Genomic DNA, 8,913 nt, shown 5'->3' on the forward strand with positions numbered 1-8,913 from the left:
TGTGTGCTATGATCAGTCAGATATACAAGTGTAAACTGAAGAATGAAAGGTTAATAATAGCTGTAAATCGGCTGAGAGGAGGGTTATAAGATAGGTTCAAAATGAGTTTGAGAGTTAGATTGAAATTACTCGTGGATATAGAAGTGAGTCGAGGGTTAAGTTAAATTCTCTCGGGGATTAGAAGCAAGGTTGATGAACTAAGATTAATGTGATTAGAATAATGTGATAAGATTATGAGAAAAGACTTAAGAGGGGAAGCAATGATAAGCAAGGAGTCATTCGAGAGGTATGTTAGCATAAAAAAAGAGTAAGCTTAAACGAGTAAAGAATGAAACAAGGAAGAGAAAGAAACATGATTACATGTCTCTGAGGAAAGGGAGTAATGTGTCCCTTATAGAAATCAATATAACTAAAAGCATCAATGAGGTTAAGGGAAGTTGAAGCTTATAGAGGAAAGATAAGTATTGAAAAGGACTTTAGGAATTGTGAAGGGTTGAGTGATATTAATAAGCATAGGAATTGGATACGAGTATTAGCCTTTATTTAACATTCGAGGACGAGTGTTTCTAAGACGGGAAGCATGTTACGCCCCAAATAATTTCAAGGCTGCAAACGGCTTAATGTGAGCTCAAGGAGGAGCAAATATTACAAGTATAAAGGATTAAATTCTATTGTATTAGCATGAGGATAGCATTAGTATGATATTTGGAATTCGCACAATACGATTGGAATGATACGTTAAAAGATATATAGCCCTCGTAATCGCAAGCTGAGGTGGGGTCCACATGTCTAGATTTTATAAAGGACATATGAAAAGTTATATGGATAATATATGTGAAGTTAAGCACAACTCAAGAAGGACCCTTGAGCCAAATCATAGTGGAAGCCCTCCAAAAAGATGTTTTTAAGTTACGTTTTTGGGTGATCTGACTTCGGGAGGCCATAACCCCATCATTATTTGGGAATTTGGGAAAACTCATAAAATCAAAGTTGTAGATAATTGAAATACCTTTACATCCATAGGTCGTGGGCCTGCATGTGACATAAGGATAAAACGTTATGGACGATTTAAGGCAGAAAGGTCAAGATGGGCAGTGGGTTCGGCCCAACCTGATTCCAAGTCGGGTCAGGCCCACTTCTGTTACACCTCGGAAATTTTTTCTGTTGGTACGCAAGTGAATGAACTAGTGATGAGTATGAGTGTAGGATGTTCCATGAGTAAGGAATGACGTTTGATGGCCTTAGGCGAGATTTCAATGGTATCCGATGTAAGATGAGAAAGTTGGCTAAGATAAGGCAAGGAATGAGGTGAGCAATGCATGTAAATGGGTGTGGGTGATTAGAATGAAAAGTCTAAGAAATATGAGAAGTTGCAGATTTGCAACTGGCCAGGTGGTCGTAAAGTGCTATACGGACCGTAAACTGGTATACGATCCGTAAACTAGCAGGTCGTAAACTGGCATGAAAAACTTCAACTTTCTGCCAGTGGAGGAAATGCTAAAATACGACCTGGAATATGGACCGTAAAGTGATTTACGGCCCGTAAACCATGGTCGTAAATGACCATGCAAGCAGACCAAGTATCTGGTTTTAAAATGGTTAAAGACGACCATGAAGGACGTTCCGTAAACTGCTATACGGACCGTAAACCCAGTTCACGACCACTATGCACTTCAACACAGATTTTTCAAGTCATTAAATAAGGGGACCAAGACTTATTCTATTTCATTTCTACATCACACCCCTTCTCTCTAAAACCTCTCTCTACATTTATTATACAAGTTTTCAAGGATATTTTAGGATCAACAACCTAAAACAAGTGAATCAAGAGTAAGAGAAATCATCAAAGATCATCCAAGGTCAAGAAATCCAAATGGAGATAAACTAGGGTTTTGCTCAAACAGGAGTATTATCTACTAAAGCTTGTTCCTACAACATCTAAGGTAAGATTCATGATATTTATATGATGTTTAAGGTATTGGAGAGTTGAAATACATGGATGGAAGAAAATATGGGAAAATGAGTCATGAATGATGAATACTGACATTTTGAGAAATAGTTTGAATTGAATTATGATTGTTGTCGAGTTGTGATACGAATGTGTTATAAACGACGTTAAGATCATGGAATAAAACATTGTTTATGAATGGGCGAGGTCGAAGGTTATAACCATGAATATGGGTGAACTAGGAGTAGATTAAGGAATGTGGATAATGCAAATAACTAATGGCCATTGTTATGATATTAATGAAGGTAGAAACGCTAACATGGAAAGGGAACGTGCAAGTGTAAAATAGTGCGATGAAAAGGTATGTAAGGCTAACCCTTCTTTCATAAGGCATGGTTCTTTGGCCAAATTCCTAATTCCTCTCTATGAATATGTTGTCTCCAAAAGATTGATATTCCGAGCTCATAAGCTCACGATCCTTGATATGTACTACGATTGTACTACGCACCTCATGTAACGAGTAAGCCTATGACATAGAAGTAACGATAATGATGATAATAGTAATGATGATGATAATAATAATAATGTTAAAGGTGCCTATGGGCTAGTATACTTATATGTGCCTATGAAGGGCTATAATGAAACCCCGAGCTTATAACGCCGGGTAGAATATATATATGTATATGAATATGTATAGAGTATGTATACGATTACGAAACGCCCGCACACCGCTGTAGATGGTACGGATAACCCTGAGCCTTGGTAGGGCCAGGTAGATATAACCTTGAGCCTTGGCTGGCGAAGTATGTACGAAACACTGAACCTTATGGTTGGGTATGCTATGTATAAGACATCATTAAGAGTACGGATATGTTATGTAAATGATTACGTATATAATATGAATATGAATGTGATAAGACTATGTATATGAATATAAATAAGGGCATGTGTACGAATACGAGTACGAATACGGTACGAGTACGATTGTGGACCACGGATTAGGATGTATGTATACAAATACGTATGAGAAATGGAAAGTTCCTATGAAAGGCAAGTAAGTGTCATGATAATGATGTTATTGTCTCCCCCTCCTATGCTATTTCATATGTTGTTCATTATGCTTATATATACCGATGTTGATCATGTTTTACATACTCAGTACATTCTTCGTACTGACGTTCTTTTGTTTGTGGACGCTGCATCATGCCCGCAGGTGCACAGGGAGACAGACTTGATCCATAGCTGCTTATTCAGAGGTTGTATAGCAGAGCTCCATTTTCTTCGGAGCCAAAGCTTTTGAGTACTTATTCTTTTGTGTATATAATTATGGGCATAGCGGGGTCCTGTCCCGCTCATGTGTTATGTCATACTCTCTTTAGAGGCTCGTAGTCACGTGTATATGGTTAGATATGTCTGGCCTTGTCGGCCTATGTTTTGTATATCATTTTGTTGGCCTCGTCGGCCCATGTACATTGATGTGGCATAGATTCCTATGACGATTAAAGATGTTGTCGTCCAATAGGACTAGTGTGATTGATGAATCGAAATGTATGTTTATTTATGTGGCTCACCTAGATGCAAGCATAAGTGTAAGCTAAGGGTGCCCGGGTGGGCTAGCACCGGGTGCTCGTCGCGGCCTCTAGTCGAGTCGTGACAAAAGTGGTATCAGAGCAGTTCAGTGCTAGGGTGTGTTTACGAGCCGTGTCTAGTAGGGTCTTGGTTATGGGTGTGTTGCGCGCCACACTTATAAACAAGAAGCTGCGGACATTTTAGGAATAAATGACCTTCTTTCTTCATAAGAATCGTGCGATAGAGCTATGATGTAAGAAATTCTTGTTCCTTAATCGTGTGTTGTGTATTTTAGAGATGCCTAAAAAGAAAAAGGCTACAGCAGCCCAAAAGGGCAAGACGGTGGCAGAAAAGCGGGATAAAAGAGTACCGCCACCGGTAGTAGAGGAAAGTGAGTCCCAGGGTGCGGCTCAATCCCAGTCCTCTCAGACAGTACCTATTTCTGAGGAGCGTGAGGGTGCCTCAGCCCCAGCCCCAACACCCCAGCTCCTCCACCGGATGCTTCTGGCCAGGATGTAAAAGAGGCTATTACTTTGTTGACGCAATTGGTTGCGGCCTAGGCTCAGAGGCACAGTTCAGGGCATGGAGATAGGGCTGTTAGTGCAAGGGCCCGTGACTTTATTACTTTGAACCCTCCGGAATTCTTTGGGTCAAAGACGGAGGAGGATCCTCATGATTTCATTAATGGTATGCTAAGGACGCTTCAGATGATACATGCTTCAGACACCGAGTCGGTGGAGCTAGCGTCATATAGATTGAGAGATGTCTCGATCCAGTGGTATACGGTATGGATGGCTTCATGGGGAGCCAATGCACCTCCCCCGGTATGGCAAGAGTTTGTTGATGCCTTTCTCCGTCATTATATGCCTCCGGAAGTTCGGCGAGCTGGGGCCGATAAGTTCTTGAACTTGAGGCAAGGTGGTATGACTGCCCTAGAGTATAGCCTCCATTTTAACTCTTTGGCTAGGTATGCTTCGGCCATGGTAGCAAATATGGGCGACAGGGTACACCGATTTGTAAAGGGCCTAGGGCCACATTTGATGGATAAATGTTTGACTGCGTCCCTTCAGGACGGTATGGATATTGCACGCATTCAGGCACATGCTCAGAACTTAAAAGAAAGCTATTACACCTTAAAAAATTTCCGTTGGTACGCAAGTGAACGAACTAGTAAGGAACGATATTTGATGACCCTAGTTGAGATTTTAAAGATGTTAGAGATGACGGAAGAGGATTTCCAAGAGAAGGCGAAAGCATTTGATGAGTATCGAGAAGGAATTACGAGCAACGAGTTAGCAAGGACTTAATGATTCCTTGGAGAAGAGTTATAGTGTCCCTTAGATCGATAGTGGAGTGTTGAACAAGTGTTAAGAAGGTTCCATAAGGATCGGAGATCGAACAAAGTGATGAGAATAAGTTCAGTAGACTGATGGGTTATACGGCTCATTATACGGACCGTATAATGTTATACGGACCGTATAATGGATCGTAAAACCATCACAGAGAAGGTTGTTCGCTGGTGGGATTATACGGTCAGTTATACGGACCGTATAAATTTATACGGACCGTATAAATTTATACGGACCGTATAACGAGACCGTAAAATGGTCACAATGAAGGGGTGCAGGGCAACCCCATTTCACAGACGATTATATGGACCGTATAATGGTCCGTATAATGGGTCCCGACAGATCAGTTGTATGTCATTAAATAAGGGACCAAGTTCACAAAATCATTTCCACATCTCCTTCCTCTCTCTAAAACATCTCTCTACACTTATGATACAAGTTTTCAAGGATATTTGAGGATTAACAACATTAAAACAAGTCAATCAAGAGTAAGAAAACCACCAAAGATCATCTATGTCAAGATATCCAAATGGAGAAAAACTAGAGTTTTGCTCAAAGTGGAGTATTATCAACTAAGGCTTGTTCCTACAACATCTAAGGTAAGATTCATGATATTTATATGATGTTTAAGATATTGGAGAGTTGAAATGCATGGATTGTAGAAAATATGGTCAACTAGGTCAAGAAGGATGAATAGTGACATTTTGAGAAATAGTTTGAATTGAATTATGAATGTTGTTGTGTTGTGATATGAATGTGTTATAAATGGTATTAAGATCATGAACTAGACACTTTAGAAGAATGGACGAAGTTGGGTGTTATGACCATGAATGTGGGTGAATTAGAGGCAAATTGAGGAATCTAGATAATGTGGATAATGGGAATGACTAATGACCATTGTTATGATATTAATGAAGGTATAAACGCTAGCATTGGAAGGGAACGCGCGAGTGTAGAATAGTGCGACGGAAAGGTATGTAAGGCTAACCCTTCTTTCATAAGGCATGATTCCTTGGCCAAACTCTTAAATCCTCTATATGAGTATGTTGTATTGAAATGGTTGACATTCTGAGCTCATAAGCTCACGATCCTTGATATGTGCTATGATTGTACTACACACCTCGTATGACGAGTAAGCATATGATATAGACGTAGCGATAATGATGATGATATAATAATGATGCTAAAGGTGCCTACGGGCTATTATACTTATACGCCTATAAATGGCTATAATGAAACCCCGAGCTTATACGCCGGGTAGAATATATGTATATGAATATGTATAAAGTATGTATAAGATTACGAAATGCGCGCACACCTCTGCATATGGTACGGATAACCCTGAAGCCTTGGCAGGGCCAGGTATGAGTAACCTTGAGCCTTGGTTGGCCAAGTATGTGTGAAACACCGATCCTATGAGGTCGGGTATGCTATGTAAATGCTATGTATATGAAATTACTATGTATATAAAATGAATATTAATGTGATAAGGATATGTACACGAATATGAATAAGGACATGTATACGAATACGAGCTCCAGTATGGTACAAGTACTATTATTAAATACGGATGATGACGTAGGTGTACAAATACGTATGAAAAATGGAAAGTCCCTATGAAAGGCAAGTAAGTGCCATGACGATGATATTATTGTCTCCCCTCCTATGATATTTCATATGTTGTTCCTTATGCTTATATATATCGATGTTGATCATGCTTTACATACTCAGTACATTCTTCGTACTGACGTCCTTTTTTTTGTGGACGCTGAGTCATGCCCGCAGGTGCACAAGGAGACAGACTTGATCCATAGCTGCTTATTCAGAGATTACATAGCAGAGCTCCACTTCCTTCGGAGCCATAGCTTTTGGGTACTCATTCTTTTGTGTACATATTTATGGGCATAGCGGGGTCCTATCCCGCTCATGGGTTATGTCATACACTTTTTAGAGGCTCGTAGTCACGTGTATATGGTTAGATATGTCTGGCCTTGTTGGCCTATATTTTGTATATCATTTTGTTAGCCTTGTCAGCTCATGTACATTGATGTGGCATAAATGTCAATTATGATAATGGTAATGTCGTCCAATGGGACTAGTTTGATGAATGAATGGCAATGCATGTTCTATTATGTGGCTCACCTAGATGTAAGTATATGAGTAAGCTACGAGGGTGCCCGGGTGGGCTAGCACCGGGTGCTCGTCGCGGCCCCCTAGTCGGGTCGTGACAAAAGCCTACAGCAGCGGAGAGGTGAATGTGAGCAAGATCGGGGACATAGCAAGAGGGCTAGATCTTCGGCTCTGACAAGCGAGTTTAGAGGTGGGCACAGGCAGCAGTTTCCCAGACATTCGGGCTATTCTATGACCAGTGCACCTCCACGGTTTTTAGGCCAGAGATTTGATAGGTCTGCTCGTTCAGGGCCGAGTCCGAGTTATTCAGGACCTCAGTTCAGAGATGATTCAAGCCAGTCAAGGCCACCTGTACCACGATGTTCCCAGTATGGGAAGTCGCATTGGGGTCGGTACCGATTGGGTTGAGATGTTTGCTATTCATGTGGTCGACCAGGCCATATTATGCGGGATTGCCCCTCAGTACATGGTAGAGGTAGGACCCAGCCATCAAGGTCGATAGCCGGATCTTCGGCATCTGTACGCCCTACGGGGACAGGTTCACATGCGCCAGTCGGCCATGGTAGAGGTAGAGGCAGACCTCCCAGTTCTTGCGGTCCTCAGCACCGTATTTATGCTTTGGCTGGACGCCAAGATCTTGAGTCTTCTCCTGACGTGGTCACAGGTATATTATCGGTATTCTCTCATGATGTATATGCTTTGATTGATCCGGGCTCCACATTATCATATGTTACTCCATATATTGCGGGTCGAATTATAGTTGAGCCGGAGTCGATCAAATCTTTTGAGGTGTCTACACCCGTGGGTGAATCGGTAATAGCTAGCCGAGTATATAGAGATTGTGTAGTTATGATTTGTGATCGTCGTACCATGATTGATTTGCATGAGCTAGAAATGGTAGATTTTGATGTCATTATAGGCATGGATTGGTTGGCTTCTTGTTACGCCAACGTTGATTGTCGAATGAAAATGGTTCGTTTCCAATTTCCGGGAGAACCAGTCTTAGAATGGAAAGGGAATACGGCGTCACCAAAAGGTAGGTTTATTTCCTATCTAAAGCCAAGGAAGATGATCACGAAAGGTTGTATTTATCATCTAGTGTGAGTTCAAGATATAGAAGCTGAATCGCCGACTCTTCAGTCAGTTCCCGTAGTGAATGAATTTTCGAATGTGTACCTGGAAGAGTTTCTAGGCCTTCTTCCCGAGCGGGAGATTGATTTTGCCATTGATGTGCTACCAGGCACTAAGCCTATATCTATTCCCCCATATAAGATGGCTCCCGCAGAATTGAAAGAATTGAAGGAGCAATTGAGAGACTTGCTTGATAAAGGTTTCATTAGGCCTAGTTCATCCCCGTTGGGAGCACCCGTATTGTTTGTCCGAAAGAAAGATGGCTCCTTGAGAATGTTTATTGATTATCGACAGCTGAATAAGGTAATGATTAAGAATAGATATCCTCTCCCGAGGATTGATGATTTATTTGATCAATTGCAAGGTGCCAAATGGTTTTCAAAGATTGATTTGAGGTCCGGGTATCATCAAGTGAGAGTTAGGGAGAAAGATATCCCTAAGACAACTTTTAGAACAAGATATGGTTATTTTGAATTCCGGGTGATGTCATTTGGGCTAACGAACGCGCCGGCCGTATTTATGGATTTGATGAATAATGTGTTCAGGCCCTTCTTGAATTTATTTGTGATAGTATTTATTGATGACATCTTGGTGTATTCTAGATCCGAAGCGGAACATGCAGATCATTTGCGTACTGTCCTTGGAGTTCTTCGAGCTCGAGAGTTATTTGCAAAGTTTTCCAAATGCGAGTTTTGGTTGAACTCAGTGGCATTTTTTAGGGCATATTGTTGCAGTCGATGGTATTCGAGTGGATAGCCGAAAGATTGAGGCCGTGAAAACTTGGCC

The sequence above is a fragment of the Lycium barbarum genome, chromosome 2, assembly GCF_019175385.1.
Source record: "Lycium barbarum isolate Lr01 chromosome 2, ASM1917538v2, whole genome shotgun sequence".
Classification (NCBI taxonomy): domain Eukaryota; kingdom Viridiplantae; phylum Streptophyta; class Magnoliopsida; order Solanales; family Solanaceae; genus Lycium; species Lycium barbarum.